General features: G+C 49.9%; 1 protein-coding gene across 3 annotated transcripts in view; it reads left to right on the top strand.

Annotated features, from left to right (window-relative positions):
* The first annotated feature begins 444 nt into the window (after positions 1-444).
* The window catches only part of LOC125948970 (discoidin domain-containing receptor tyrosine kinase B), a 248,803-nt gene continuing 232,984 nt past the window's right edge, over positions 445-16,263 (top strand). For 2 of the 3 annotated variants that reach the window (XM_049675537.1, XM_049675535.1), the window contains exons 1-2: positions 546-670; positions 2,974-3,643. The gene's annotated coding sequence lies outside the window, so the exon portion shown is untranslated. Of the gene's footprint in view, positions 671-2,973; positions 3,644-16,263 lie in introns of all 3 variants that reach the window. The other variant, XM_049675536.1, reaches the window with a different exon arrangement.

Below are 16,263 nucleotides of genomic sequence, written 5' to 3'. Positions count from 1 at the left end.
TCTTTAAATGGGTTTGGGCCGTCTTTGAACCAATCTCTGCAAGTGGTGTCCATTAGCGAACAATCACCAAAGCCTTCTACAAGTATTTTATCGGATTTGGCAGCCGATTTCATCAAATTGAAGCAAAACCTGACATAGAGCCTCGCGCACATGATTATACAAGGAAAAGTGTTCGTTTTTGCATGGAATAACTTACTATGTGCACTGATTTACGTAAACCGGTGTCGAACCGATGCAAAAAAAAACAGTATGACATGCCGATAACATCTCATTTTGCACGCTAAGCCCAATACGATAAGCAAACAGCGGATTTAAAGTCATACACCGGGTATGGCGGTCGCTCGGCCGGGAATCGTTGCATAGGCGCGATGATTCAGTTCCCGAAGATGGCGTCGGCTCTCGTGTTCAACTCGTTTCCGTCGTTTACTCGTTCAAAATCCAACCATTCGTCGACCGGGACAGTTGTTGATTCGTTGTTGCGCGGCGCACATGTTCTCGCGGCTGAACGTTATCGCTGTACTCAACTGTGTACTGTGTACTCCATTGTCGCTGTGGTACTACCATGTGAGTTTACTAGTGTACAGTGGTGTCCAGTGGTACTGGACATTTGTGTAGCGCGTTAGAAGCGGTGGGATTTGTGCCCGGCACTGTTCCAGCATCCTCCAATAAGGTACACGACGGTTCCGGAGCGGATCGATCGGATCGGGACCATCGATCCAGTTACTCCCGTAGTGTTGTCCGGCACTAGACCAGTAGCAAGGTCACTGTGTGTGAAGTGTCCGCAGAGAAGTGTGACCCCAGGCACCAAGTGTGACGTTTTGTAAGGGGGTTCCGTGGTGTGGCCAGTGAGGTCCGTCGTCCGTCGTGATAAATCATACGTCGAGGTTTTTCCGCTTCCGGGCTTTCGGTCACCAGCGTTGACCCGGTGCCGGAACCTTCTTCTTCGGAGCAGCGACATCGCTTGGTTCTCCTCGAGTCCAAGAGACCAGCAGGGTCCAGGGTCCAGGGGTTTACGTGATGGTTTATGTTGGTTCGCTGGTTGGTGGTTGGTGTGTTGTTGTCCTCGCCACCGTTGTGCCCGTTGATGCTGACGATGACGACGATGGCGATGGCGATGGCGATGATGATGATGGTTGATTATTATTTTTTAATTTGCATAAATTAAAAAGCACACCCCGCGCCCCCACTACCGCGGCCCTTTCCTTGGGCAGAGAAGAAGGACTCTCGTTCTCAGCTCGAAGGTGTTCGAGGGAAGTAAAAGCAGCAGCAGCAGCAGCAGCAACAGAAGAAGAAGACGGTGGTGAAGACGGCGAAGAATGCCACCGGAACTAAGTGGGGAGCTGGCTGGCTGGCTGGCTGGCTGGCTGTGGCAGGTTGGCCAAGGCGCTCCTTTCTGCTCACCGGAAGTGTTAAGGAGCGAGCGAAGCAAGGCAGCACTGACTGCCGCTTGGCGTTGTTGTTTTGAGGTGGGGTTGGGTGGGGTGGGGTGGCCTGCAGCGCATCGCCATGCGGCCCCCAAAAGCGAGCGCCCATTGTTTTATGGGACCGTGGCACGACACGACGACGACGACGACGACGACGACGACGACGACGACGACGACGTTCCCTTTTGCAAGGGATGGACCAGCACCGCGAGACCGTGATTATGCCGCGATGACGACCAGGACGACCACGACGATGACGCTGTTGTTGTTGTTTGTTGTTGGGTAGAAGCCCCGTTTAACCGTTTTTCCACTGCGAGTGTTTTGTGAGTTGGTCCGTATTCCGTAGTTCCTGGGCTCCATTTGCACGAGGAGGACGCGCTGGTGGTCGGCCAAGCGGTTTTGCGAAAATCGATAAACCTACGAGTGAGAGAGAGAGAGCCTATTCCAATGGAGTATTTTGGGTACCGCAAAATCCACCTGGACGTGTTGGACTTCCTTGGAGAGGACTTGAATTTCGCATGAGCAAAACACTTTTTTGAGGTTAGGTTGATATTATGAGGATTTCGATTCGGTTCCTGCATCCCAAGTAAGCGACGATCACACTTAGTATGCGGCAAATCCCTTCCCAGTTACTATGCACTGTGTGTACGTCTCTATGTGTTTGTGTATTATGCTGTTGGGTGTCTTTCGATATGTGAGGTTAGGTGAAAAGGGACTAGGGCCGACTACCGCGTGAATGGCCGCGAGGTTAATGGGTCGTCATGCCCAGTTCAATTGTCAGCATAACTGTGTGACCCTGCGACCATCACCGACCTCCTACCGCAACCCCCTACTTTACCACCACCCACAACCGCAACCACTAAACAGGAGATTCCCGAACGCGAACCCAACAACCGATGTGACACGGATGATTGAATGGTTTTGATTAAATTCGCCCCCACCCCTTCACACTCTGTGGTGCATATTAGTGTGTGTGCGTGTGTGTGTACGTGTGTGTCCCGATGTCACTAATAATCAGTTCAAATTACCATAATTACTCCCAACGGATCGTAATGGTGTGCTGGTGGCGAGGCTGGTGGACCTAGGAAGGGTAGAGTTGCTGCTGGACCATCTTCTCGTCCTCCTCGGTGTCCAAGGGTCGAGCAATACTCTCCCCTAGACTCGAGACTCTGGGCAGCCGAGAATCCTGGAAGGGGTCCGGGGGTGAAGAAGTTATGCTGACGGGATGACGATTGGCAGGTTGATTGGTGTCCGGTATTTGGATGTTTTAGTGATTGAATGCCATGGTCAGGAGAAAGAGGAGGCCGGGGCCGAGGCGGTATGCAAATGATTGAACGCGTGGTCAACCGGCCCGACCTGACGGGGTCGATGGTGCGAGACCAAGCAAGCAAACCGCAATATGGAACGCAAAACGCTTCCGTTGGAGGAGGTGCCATTGCCCCTCGGAATCCCTTAGGAGACACCCTAAAGTGTGTGTGTGCGTGCTTGCGTGTGTGTCGGTGTGCACGAATTAATCAAATCAAATTGTGGTTTCTGGCGTTTTTCGCAGGATCCGGTATCGTTCGAATCGAGTGTGTTAAGTGTCCGTGTTCGTGTCGTGTTCGCGCGCGCGTGTGTCTGTGTTTTCGGTGTATTAGGCCCTCCAGAGTCCTGACGTCACTGTAGGTTGCGAGGTTGCACAAATCCCTACAGATGCGACGCCAAAGTGTGTCAAACGGGGTGTGAGAGAGAGAGGAGCTTAGACCGTATCCACAAAGGCCTTCTCGGGGAGGGGAAGGGCGATGGTGCCGTGGCCAAGAATGATTCTTGATTCTCGTTCAGTGCAGAAGGTAGCTACCGAGTGTTAAGAAGAGCTCGTCTTAACTAAAGTGCAAAGTGTGAGCACCATCGAAGCGTGCATAAGCTTGTGAGTCATCCAAGTGTGCGTTTGGGAGTTGGGATAGCGGAATTCAGAAATCGAGTGTACCGATCGTAGTGTGCATCGCGCTGAATAGCGGTAAGAAAAAGCCTTCGCCGGGGGCTTCGCGTCGGTTTATCAGTGAAGTGAAATTGAATAATTATCTGGAAGAATCTAGTGGTTATAGCGGGGGAGGGAGTGTGATTTGGTGAAGAGTTAGAGGAGCATTTGCAGCAGTTTCAAGGTTCAATCCGTCGTTGCGTCAAGACTACTAGGATCATCGGCTGTTGGTGTGTGTGAGGTGACTCCATGAATAACTAAGGTACGTAATGACATCCGCAATTAGGCATCTCTGGATGCGTTTTGTTGGCTTAAATACTACAAAACGCTCTCAATATAAAGGGCTAAATCTCGGCGACAGCCATTAGATCGTGGGAAGCTTCGGACGCAACTCGACACAAAAGATCCCTCACGTCTTTTTCTCTCAAATCTCTATGTACCCTGTTTGGACCAATCTTTCAAATCCCTTTCTCCCGCGCGTCACCTCAATTATGCTTCACCTTTAAACCCAAAAAAAAGGACCGTGAAGGTGCGCACAAGACGCGCCAAAAGAAAACAATTTGTCATTCACCTGCTGCTGTTGCCTCAATGGATGGATGGACGGCTTCGAATTGTATTGGAGACCACAAAGCTCGGTGCACTGTGACGGCGACGGTCACCACCAGGCACATAAACGTCACTTCACAATCTCCTAAATACCCTCGCTGTGATCGGGGAGTTGTTGGCATTCCCAGGGCGCACACGCATACCCATGGCCACTGATTGTGGTCATCGAGGAACGTCTTAATAATTCCAAACGTCACTGGACGCTTCTTCCACGAATCTCAATTGAAGACCGTCTCCCGTAATATCCCGTAGCCTCTGTCTGTCTGTCTGGCCTTTCCATTTTGTTGTTTTGTGGCACCGCCTGATCCCGGACCGGACCATCCGAGGACCGACCTTGTGCGGAGGATACGGACCAGAAGAGCACCTCGTCGCTCACCTTATTCTTCCTCTTTCGTCGGTCGGTGCCACTTTGCTCGATTGATTGATTAAGATTTCCCTCCGCCTTCGATGACGATGACAATTGTAAGACGCCCACAGACTCCTACTCTGCCCTGTCACCCTCCTCCTCCTCCACTACTACACTGCACTATAACCTTCCCCCTGGGCGGGACTACCCGGCACTCTGGTGGAGGACTTTTGACTGTTCTTCCGTTATTGGATTGATATCGTAGTTATTGCGATACGGGCGTATTCTCCTCCTTTCCCTGTTCTTGTTTCCTTCTTCTTCCTTTGGAGGTCAGAAGGGATGAGGGCAAATATGATTGAATGTTTATTTGATTTGAGCGCCGCAGCACCGTCTGGCCGCCCTGTCAAAGACCGACATCGAATCGAAACCGAACCGTCACCGTAGGCTGCAACAGCAGCAGCAGCAGCTGATCCATATCATGCAGATGGACGACGTCGCACCTCTCCTCTATGCTTATCGATTCGGATGCGAAGTTCGGAGAAGAAAATCCCAACTTTTTTCTTTCGTTCGTTCTGAAGTGCCTCAAGAAGGGGTTGGGAATTGATAAAATTATTGTGACACCGTCTCAAACGTGAAGAGACGAGGACGAATCGAGCCGATAGCGCTGCATCTCTTTAAACATCAACAGTACAAACTGTGTCGTTACTGACCTGCGTGCGAAGGGCGATACCACGCGCTGTATATTTAGGATCGTCCCCCCGGGCGGATTCTTATCGATTGAAAAACCCGTGGTTGGTTGAAATGTGGTTCCATCCGTTGTTGTGTAATTTATTGGAACCATCGGTGAGATGTTTGATTTGTCGGCCATCCTCAACGGTGTAGCCGTTGTGGCATTCGATTGCCGGCATATTTGAGCTGACGACTATCAAATTTGGGCGCTAGTAAGGCGGAGTACCGGAGCGTCGCCCAAGCTGAATACACTCGGAATGTGCAGCTGAATGGTACGCGTACTTTAAGCTGCATTTCCTGCTTCAACACTGGATCAACATCTGGGTCAAAAGATCTCGGGGGGCCTCCGTGTGTGTGTGTGTTTCGGCTACCGACGCCACGTCTACGTCGGCATATCTGGTACGAAAAAGGTGCTCAGGACGGGCGCAATATTTGCTTATCACAAGCCAAGGGAGCAAACAGCGAACAGTGACGGTTCCGATAGACCTGGCTGCTGTTGACATTGGCCGTTGAGTTGTCTGCCTTTGGGGTGGCGGGCCAGGATGTGGACACGGATTTGTGGTACCGCGTGTGGCCCTTCGAGGGTTCGTGCGAGGGTGTCAAGGAACAACAGAACTCTCTGCGCCGCCACCGCGCCGGGGGAGTGTCAAAGATTGTGGCCCAGCTGTCGCCTGGTGGTAGATCGTGAGCCACCCTCGTACCCTACCGTGCACCAGGAACCATGAATTAGACCCATTGTAGTCCTTTTATGGGAGCATCGCGGGATTCTTGGCGTCATGCACCAAAAAGGGGCGCCAAGATGCGGCCTTTTGGAGGATCTCCTCACGATCCACGACACAATTCCAGTGCCCGCGGTGCCAGCGGTGCCTGGGGTGAGCTAATTAGTAAGGCAAACAGCCGCTGCCGCTGCCACCACCACCATCAGCGGGAATCGACTTCGAACGCGACACGATCCCGACATGTCGGAGTCGGAGTTGGAGTCTTGAGCGCGATCGAGAGGAGTCGCGATCGCGGTGCTGCTGCTGCTACCCCTTCGCAAAGACAAAAGGCGAGGTGTCGATCGTAAAACGCCAGGCGGCGACGGCGGTTGGGGGTCTCTCGTTCGCTTGGTTTCTTCTTTGTTTGGCTCGCTAATGAATGGCCCCCGTGATTCAGCTGCTGGGACCCCTCGCCACTTCCTTCCTTACCACCATCCCCCCCTTTTGCCGGACCCACTAATGGGTAATGAACTCATCGAGAGAGTCATCATCACGCGGCGCAAAGTAAATTAGCGCGATCCCCGCGCAGAGGCGACCTGCTGCGAGCCAAGCATAACACTTTGTTGGAAGAAGAGGTTCAGAAGGGGAGTCAGCACCACCTCTAGCAGCTCTCGTCGTCACTGCTGGAGTCCGAAGACGTGGAAAGCGCAAAAACAAAAGAAAACAAACCGAAGAAGAAGTGGCGAGCATAAGTTTATGCGCCGGTCAGCATCAACATTTCCTTCTCATAAGAATCTCTGCCTCGATTCCATTGCGACTCGGATCTCTGGAAAGGGTTCGTAGTTCGAGAGAGATAGAAAAGGTTCCACAGAATGGTCTTTAATAGCTCGATCTCGATGCTTTAAATCATATCGCGGCCGAGGGGTTTCGAATCCACAACATTGCGCCGCGCCGTCAGATCGTTCGCTTCACTTGCACTTTGCATCGAAGGCGTTCGTTCTTGGTGCGATAATTGGAAACAGACGCCGAATGCCGGGCATCCAGAGGGGCCCTCCGTTGTTGTCGCAAGCCAAGACGTCGTCATCGTCGCCATCGTCGTCTGCTACTGCTACTGCTGCTGTTGTTGTTCTTCATTGTTTGCTTGTGGCTTTAACCGCTCCGTACACCGCGTGAGTGGATTAAGCGAAACGAATCGTCTCCGTCGCGCTGGAGACATTTATTTAAAAATATTCCTCTTGTCAAACACACACACACACACAACGAGCACACAGACACCGAGCACACCGAGGGGGCACCTTAAGAAGGGTGACGACGCTCACAGGAAACCTGATCCAATGGCGGGTGCTGTGCTGCGCTGCGCTGTGCTGTGGCCATCGATTTCCAGTAGCTCGCGTGCTGCTGGTGGTGCTGATTGACGAACCAGAGGTTGGATTATGCGACAAAACACAGATTTACACTCCCGGTCCTCTCCTCCCTTTCGATGACTTCATTTTCGGGTGGGGCGCGCGCGCCAAGTTATGGGGCACATAATCGTTTGACATTCCGAACGGAATTCGGTGTTGGCGGCGGCCGCGGTGCGACCGTTAACAACCGTTTTCCCGCTTGTAAACATGCCGAGGGTTTCGGATGGTTTCCGATTAGTTCCAGTGAGTGCACCAGTCCCCTTAATGAATGGATGCAATGACCTTCCTGCTGCAGTGTTCGCTTCCAAGATGATGCTGCTTCATGTTGTAGCATCATGCCATCGAAAATCGATGTCTGGTGTGTAGCGAGTGTGTTGTTATGTTTACTTAACGAACGTGAGGAGAAGGAAAGGGAGGGGGAGGTAGAAAGGGAAAGGGGGAGCTTCATTAAACTCCCTCTCCAAAAACCATTTACCGAGCAACGTTGAGAAGCAGCAATGATATGTACTCTCGTGATGCTTGCACCAAAATTTGGTGAACGTGCGCAGAGGAAAAAATCATATTCACCTGCCACAGACTCCTACCCCCCCTGCTCCCTCTCACACCCTTGCTTGCCTGGCGCCACCCCATCCCTCCATCCCCAGCTGTGACTTTATTTGCGAGCGTCCAGACCACGGCGTCGGGGTTTGTTGGTATCTTTATTGACGCGCTGTTTCGGTATCACTTTGTGATAATTTATGCTACTCCCTCCTGGCATGCCATCCCCCTCTCCCTCCCCCTCCCCCTTCCCCACAAATGGATCGTTTCATCTTTGCCGTTCGATTCATCGGAAAGCCGTTTTTGGGGGGGCGGGAATATCGAAACCGGAATCGTTGTTGATGTTGTTGCTGTTGTTGTTGGTGGGATCGATGGTGCGGTTGGCCATCCCCACCACCCCGCAGGTGCTGTGTGTGCGTGCTGCATTTCCTGTTTCCGACCCAAAAGGAATGCCGCCCTCGTGGGGGGAGAGGGAGCGAGCTCCATCGAAAAATCAATTATCTCTTCATATCACGAAAATCACGGAAATACACACACGCACGCACGCAGGGGAGTGCTGTGAGTTATTGGTGTGAGGTGGTGCGGTGGGGAGGTGCGTCATAATAAGCGGCATAAAAGTGCAAACAAGATAAAGTGATGGTGTCGTTCCGTTCCACGTAAAGGGGTAAAGTGGGAGTTTCGAAGAATCTGTTACGCCCGGTTTTAACATGTTCGTTGTCGAGTGCTTTAACCCATATAGCGCTGTGTGCTGTAACTGTTGTTCTTTGGCATTGCGTTTCTTTGCAGAACGATTCTAAATGTACGTAGAATGCACTTAACTTCTTCATCTTTGTTTTTATCGAAGAGTTTTGTAGTTTTTAAATTTCGTCCAAGAAGGTTTTATTTATTTATTGCATTATTATCAAAGTGCAACCATTGTCATAGTGTTCGCAACTGGTAATAACCATTTCAATTTGCTTATAATAGTGAAGAGCAAGTGAATTTTGCTGCTCTTTTGATCTACGCAGATTTCGATTCATTCCTGCTTTTAGATGGATTTGAATAGGAGATAGAACTTGTTTAATAAACTTTTAAATTATATCAAATTTTGTAAGGAAATTGTTTTCCTACTTTGTCACCATGTTGAGCTCATAAACGGGACTATTATGTTACATCGTTTAGATATCCAACAAGTCATTGGCTGCATTGGTTGTCTTGGGGTCTTCTGGGTAGTTTATCAATTGTTACGATCGCCGACGATACGTTTTATCTTATCTTGTCTCATTTGGAGCCCAAATAGCTCAAATCCAAAAGACATTACAACAACGATTATGATGCGTCTAGGAAAGTCTGAACAGAATTTAAAATCACTTTTTACAGTTCAGAAAAGAATAAAATTTTATCGAAATCGTTCTTTTAAAAGGCAATGTTGTATAACAAATCTAGAATGAGCTGTTGGGTATTCGTTCTTGACGAAATTAGCTCGACGATTGACTAATTGTCAACGATTACAACACCCAAAAGCGCATTAGTAAATGGTATGTTAGTAGCCAAAGCACTCTTTCTAAACCAATCTCCCCCCTCCAGAATGGGAACGCTGCAGTCGCGGCAATCATCGGATTCCACTTCAAGCGTTACCCAATTCAAGCGCCTCACAATCACGCTTCGAGCGCGTTGCGTTGAAAGGAAAGTCGTTATCTGGCCCAAAAAACGCGCCGCACTTATCGTTGTGTCCAAACCAAGAATCGGTCAAGAAGAAGTGTTGTAAGTTAAAGACGCATAATTGCCTATACACTTCGTGCGCACGACGCTTTTAGTGCTCAAGATATGAAACGATTTCCCTTCGTTTTTTTATTGTTTAATAACCTTCTTCAACATGAGATATGCTGCAGTTCTGTAGTCTGCTGTTAGTCTTTGGCTTCGTTCACGCTTCCGGAGTCGCTGAGTAACGTGTGTCGTAAATTTGATCATATTTATGCGCCCTCGTTCTGCCCATCCCTTGGTCCACCGTCATCTGTGATGATTGTGTCCGACGTGATCCCTGGGAGAACAAACAAATCGTGTCGATAGTCCATCGTGTCCATCTCGACGTCGTGTCTTCTACCTTTTGTTTCTTTTCTCTTCCTCTTCTACTACTATTCCGCTGGGTACGTGCACCGAAGGCCGCCACATGTTGATGCGCTCGTACTGGATGAATCATGTCATGCCAGCATTGTGTGTTTTCGGTGGGCCACCAATTTCGGAAGTAGCTCCGCGGTGTGAATATTAACTACACCTACAGGGAGGTTCGCGTCTACTTCCGACCACGCACCAGAGAGCGCTCTTTTCCTGCTTTTGTTCGCATGCCTGGCCAGTCAGTTTCACTTTCACGTCTAGAACAATCGAAAGATCGATGACGGGTGGCTTGCAACAACCAGCATAGTTAACATGTGTAAAACATGCAGCATAAAGCTGAAATAAGAAATCAATAAAAAAGATATACACCCTCCGTATTAAATTTCGCGTCGACCGTTGGCTCCGGATAAGCTTGGGAACGCGCGCCATAAATTCTTCCAGACCTCTAACACTCGGCTCTATTGTTTATTCATATGTCTGGATGGGTTTTACTGCCATTTTGTTGAACAGAAGACGTGAATGGTCGCTGTAGATCAACAATTGTTGCATCGTTTCGATTATGAATTTGAATGAAGGGAACAGGAAGCGACTGTTATGCTGCGAGATTTTAGTATTCTTAATGCGCAATCCGTCAAAGTGTCGATAGTTGACCGAAGGGCCGCGAGTCGAGCGCAGATATATCCACAACCGATCGTGTCAGATCAAGAGGAGACAGAGCGACCATCCGCAGGTCATGTAACTGGAATGTAATGCGATGGAAAAGAGCAATCAGCAATCGCGATGTGCATGAGTTTGAGTATCCCTTCGAAGCGAAGCGAAGACAAATTATGGGAAAAAACAGAGAGATGAGCTTGAAGAAGGGGAAGAAACCACCCCTGCACCCCTCCTTTTTTCCACTCATCCACTCGCCCTTATAGTATAGACATAATCAACGCTGCGCATGATTGCTGTTTTGGTTTTTATTGAAACCGAACGTCGAGATTGCCTCATCGACGAGTGCAGACCCAGGCACTATACTGGCCAGCATTAGCCAGCTTTTGCTAAGCATCTCAACACTAACAGCGAGAGAGCGAGAATGTATCATGTTTCATCATGCACCAGCACGATGCAGATGCCTGCCCTCCCGTTTGACCCCTGTATGTCTGTGCATGTGTGTTTGCGCTGCGCTGCGTTCCAGGTCCAGGGCACGGGGCAATGAAAAATACATTTCGAGCGTTTATGAGCCGATGGCCACTCGAACCGGACGGACTGGACGGGACTGGACCGGGCTGGACACAACGCCCGTCGTCTGACTTTGGTTTCAATGCCTTCTGCGCGCACACGAGAAGACATTCCCATTCCCTGGTTGCGTCCGTTATCGTTAGCTCATCTCAACAGACCGTATGCTATCGTATGCTTCGCTGGCGAGCGTGTGTGTCTGTCTGTGGTTTCAGCAATCAAGAGTGATGGGTGCTGGATTGAGATGGACGCACGACGGCGGCAGGGCATAAAAACCGAAAACCGAACCGAAAAACCTCCGTTACCGTGCATAATTGTTGACTCTTGGCTTATGACTTCTAATCAGCGATGATGATTTTTATCGCCGAGCGAAGAAGAGCGTGTGGGTCGCTGAAGACCCCTAAGGGGGAGAATGTGTTTACTTTTCATCTCGATTAAGACAACAGACAACGACGACAAGACACGAGGACGAACTTCTTTTCTGGAAGAACTGTGATCTTCCAATTTCTTATTAAAAACCTCGAGGCGAAAACCCTCAAGAAACACCGCAGAGTGGAATTCGGTCTGTTGCCGACGGTTGTCGGCACATTGTCAACGGCACATCATTTCGCAGTCGCAGTCCAGCCCCATAGTTTCCATGTTGCACTCCCTGCAATTGCATCATCTTCTGGCATCCTACGCGAGTGTCACACATCACACGCACTCCCCAGTGATGATGCTCGTTCTGTTTACTTTAATATTCGTAAGTGATACCGGAATGCTAGTGGAACGGTCTTACGAGCCCTTACTTCACCTTATGCGTTGCTTGAGGGAAATATCTATTTCTACCGTGTCCGGCCCGGGGGCTGCTAGCAACCTCTCAAGTTATCTGGCAATATCTGGTGTGTGATGATGGCGATGGCGTGAATGATGCTTCCCAGTTCGGGGCGGCCATATTACAGCCGCGAACCGCCGTTTGGGGGCCTGGGGCCTGGTCTTGGTGGTGATTTAAATGATTAAAAAACGGATAGAAACCATGATTGATTTCAAGGAACCGTACGGTGGTACGCACCTAAGGACGGCGCAACACACTTCCGAGGTTCTAAACTCTCGACGCACAAAAACCGACCTGCAGCTGGAGAGAATATCAATTTCTGCTAATGGAAGTGCCCGCCAGCGACGCGAACTCCTTGGTAACTCTCCGTGGCCAAAGGATTCACCTGCACGGTTGGTGCAAGGTTGGTGAGGATAAGATGATGACGATAACGGGCCAAAAGAAGAGACTCTGAGACAATATGGTGCTGCTGCTGGTTAGTAGAAGTAGCAAGTAGCAAGAAGCAAGAGGTTTTGATTGATCGAGGGGTGTTGTCCCGGGGTGTTGCCTGCCGAGCATGCTTTTAGCATAATGACGATGAAGATTCGGTGTCGTTGACGTGTAACTGTTAAGGTTCGGTTTTAAAGGTGACGAGTGAAAAGGGCCTCGGGTGCTACAGGAACAGTGTTTCTTCTGAGCTGAGGATAAAACGTGCCGCCCGTCCCGCATCAGCACACTTCAAAGAGCACTCCTTGCTTGCTGCCTTTTGAGGACCTTAGAAGCCTGGAACGAAGGCAGAAGAAGGTAGGAAACTAATCCTTCTCAAACACTCTCGGGGGGGCCGGAAACTAGTGTTACGCAGCTTCCACTCATTATCAAAAACCGGGGCAAAAGTTGTCTTGAAAAAGGTGTAACGCTCTGGTGCGTCCACTACACGGCTCTTTCCGGCAGCAGGGAGGTAGTCGACTGTTAGTGACAGGCACCGGCCCCGAGAGCGAAGCGAAGAGATGATGGTTTGCTCCAAGTTTCTCGCCTCAACTCTCGCCTAACAAGATAACCTGTTCTAATGCTATTAAGGCAATCGAATTCTGCCAGTCACGGGCAGACTGCTGCTACCGGAAAATGGTAGACGAGGATGCCCGATGATGATGAGGATGATGATGACGATGATGACGGTAGAAGCAGCTGGTATAGCCACCAACCAGCGGTCGTCCACGAGCGTCATAAACGCGTCAAGTGGCTGGCTTAAGGTACAGGTACAGAGTGTCGCATCATCCTTGTGTTTGCCCCGGAGTGTGTGTGTGTGTGTGTCTGCTTGCACTGGTTCTTCTGTGTATCGCAGTCTCAGTGTCTGAGCAGTGAGCGAGTTGAACAAATTATAAATTAATTGAATAATTTCATTCAAATCGTAGCGGAACAGTTCGTCGGTCGTGCTCATGGTGATGGTGCCGTGGCAATCGTTATCGGTCGTTACTGAACCCGTTTTGCGGCGTTTCGTTCGTTGGAATGGCGCAACGCGAAAGCAAATTGATGGTCGTACACCTTGGCAACAATTGTGGCCAGAACGACTAACGAAGCCGCTCTTCAAAAACAAAACTCTTCACTTTACCATTTTCCTTCTAGCTCGACACAGGAGCATGACGATGACGTATCGATGCCGCCACCAGAGTGTGGTGTGTCATCCTTCCAATAAAACATATCAAACTTGGACAGTTTACATCGTGTCGAGCATCGCATCGGAATGCTGTGTTGTGGAGGCAGCCGAAGAAATGATGATGAATGGTATTGGTGGTGCTGCTGTTGCTGCTGCTTCTTACGCCCGGTCTCCCGGTGTCTTATTGTTTTTGGTCCAGCTCTTCATCTCTTCTCTTCTCACTGTATACTTCTTGTGCTCGATCCAGTGGCCCTAGGGATAGGGGAAAGGCCCCACTATCCCAAAAAGCAATAACACATAGAGATATACCGAATCCAAACAACAAGAAACGAGCATAAAGGGAGGGGGCAGCATAGCGACGCTACGCTGCGTATCGGTTGAAAAGTCACGCGCATCTGATCCACCCTAAGGCCAGTGGTGGTGGTGGTGGCGAACGGATGATTATTTATGTTGGCATCGCGCTGCTGCTACTCTCGAGATGCTTTCGAGATATTGTCGCTGGCTGGCGTGTGGCGTGGAAAGGGTTTTCTGGTGGAATGTTAAGGATAAGTTCATTGCCTCAATCATGCTCTGTGTGTGTGTGTTTTGATTAAGTTGTTAAGCACCACCAATGGCACTGGTGAGTTTAGAGAGAATATTAATGGTGCTGGCGATAATCGATCGAGTGATTGAGTTCGAGAGAGAGAGAGAATGAGAAATGTGACTTTCAACACGTCTCCTAATCGATGAATCTCGGCGCTTCTCGAAACTGTCACTTTTGAGGAGCTGCTCAATCGATCAAACTACTACCACCAATCGAATTATGACAGCGGACAATGACGTTTCACTAAGCTTTGAACTGTGTGCTCCGTGTCGAAGAGCGTGGTTAGTGTCACTCTTATCTGCACGCTATTCATAGCACTCAAGAAGAGACATAAGTAGTGGTAGTAGCAGTAGTAGATAGCTGGTAGCAGCAGCAGGATAATAGTATAATCACTTTAAAGCACGCTCGAGACCACCGCATCCGCATCTTCCGTTCTCGTGTGCGGTGCGTCTCCAACATATAATGACATTCATTCATTTATTCACTTCCAGCGGAGCAAAGCATTAAATATTATTCTACATCGTGCTCCCTCGAGCCGAGATATCATGCTGCACAGCAGCATTTTGAGGATGCAGCAGCAGCAGCAGCACCAGCAACGAGGCAGCATTGGCGTGTCGTGTGCTTTATTGCATTGTTTTTTGGACCATTTTTCATGCTTTATTCATGGTGTATGGTTCTTCCGCTGCAGCCCAGCTCTCGGTTCTCGGTTCTGCGGCTGGCTCATCATCACTACCGCTTCTCGTTGTATGTGTGCATCCTCACACACACACCATCATCATTCATTTCCATTTAATTACGCCACCTTCTTCAGTGCTGGTTGCGGTATCGCGTGTTGTGTAGTAATTTCCTTCAAAACACTCCACAAGCCGCGCGCGGTCCATGATGCTGATCCCGTGCCGTGCTTGCTTCCGTGGCCAGACGGTGGTGTTCTGAGTCTGAGTCTGAGGCCGTCAAACCTGAAAGACTCTATGGCTGCCCTTTGCTTGGCGAGACGCGCGCAGGATGAGTACTTGAGGCGTCGAGGAACAACTTCGAGCCTCGAGCGTTGTGTGATGTTGTTTGTGGAAGGAAGCACGTCGCAACGTTCCACCAGAAGCATCACCTTTAATTGAATGTCTTTCTTTCACTTTGCCCCGTTGTTGGTCCAATCATTTTAATTTCAATTAAACAACAAACCCCGTCGTGTAGTGGTCGGGTAAGGGCCTATACATAGTTCGGAGCGAAGGGACCTTCGCCTTTGATGATTCTGGCTGCTGATGATGGTTATCGCGCGGTAGTTCGTGGCTTTTATCACCAAACTCGGACTCGATTTAGTCTCCCATTCATACAGTTCATGTAGGGCACAGCAGCACTACAGAAGCCATCAGATCCATTCGGACATTGGACTCAGGATCGTAGGCAGTGTGTTGGATTGTTTGCTCGTTGGGCGCGTCCATTATTTCAGTCCAGTAAGGCTCCCGTCCCGTCATCTACTATCAGTCTCTCGCCACCACTCTCCGCCTCGTTTCGTCCTGTCAGAGCTCAAAATAGTCGACCCCCGGGACGAGCCGCTAGATCCGTCGAATTCGACTGTAGTGGTAATTGGAGAAAATGGAAATATTCTGTGGGGCCACTGTTGGGGCAACGAAGGTGTACAATGAATGGCATTCCATAGAGGGGGGAGTTTGGATGCTGGCATGCTGTTTTGCAGCCCCCCTAGCGAGATGCTGATGGCGATGAAATCAACAGGAAAAACAATGAAATGAAAGGTGAAATGTAAATAACAGGCCACTGTGGTGGTGGTGGTGGTGATGGTGGTGGTAGCAGCCCGGTTTGACACTCCATCACGGCCTCACCATCATCGTGTCAACCCCCGGGGGAGAGCAACCTAATGTTGTAGAACGAGAGCAATGGCGCCGCGGTACCGGGAATTAACACTTCAAAGGGAAATGTGATCAACCGAAGTGCCGATCCGGTTTTGTGGAAGGTTGCAGAGGGAGGGGTGGTTGTGGTGGTGAAATCGTGGGCGGGTGAGTGCGCATGTTCCCGATGATGTTACCTCCTGACGTGCCTCCACTGCTGCTGCTGTTTTCTGATTATTCCATTTCGTTGACTCTCTAGCAGTAGCACCAGCAGCAGGTCGATGGAAGCTGGTATTTTTTTTATCTTTTATCTCGCGTACGATGTATTTGTCATCATAAAATTAGTTCCATCGAGATGGGTTCGGAAGTACGGACCTGGC

This window comes from Anopheles darlingi, chromosome 2 (genome assembly GCF_943734745.1).
Source record: "Anopheles darlingi chromosome 2, idAnoDarlMG_H_01, whole genome shotgun sequence".
NCBI lineage: Eukaryota > Metazoa > Arthropoda > Insecta > Diptera > Culicidae > Anopheles > Anopheles darlingi.
Note: the sequence above shows the minus strand (reverse complement) of the source record. Positions and strands in the feature narration are given on the sequence as shown.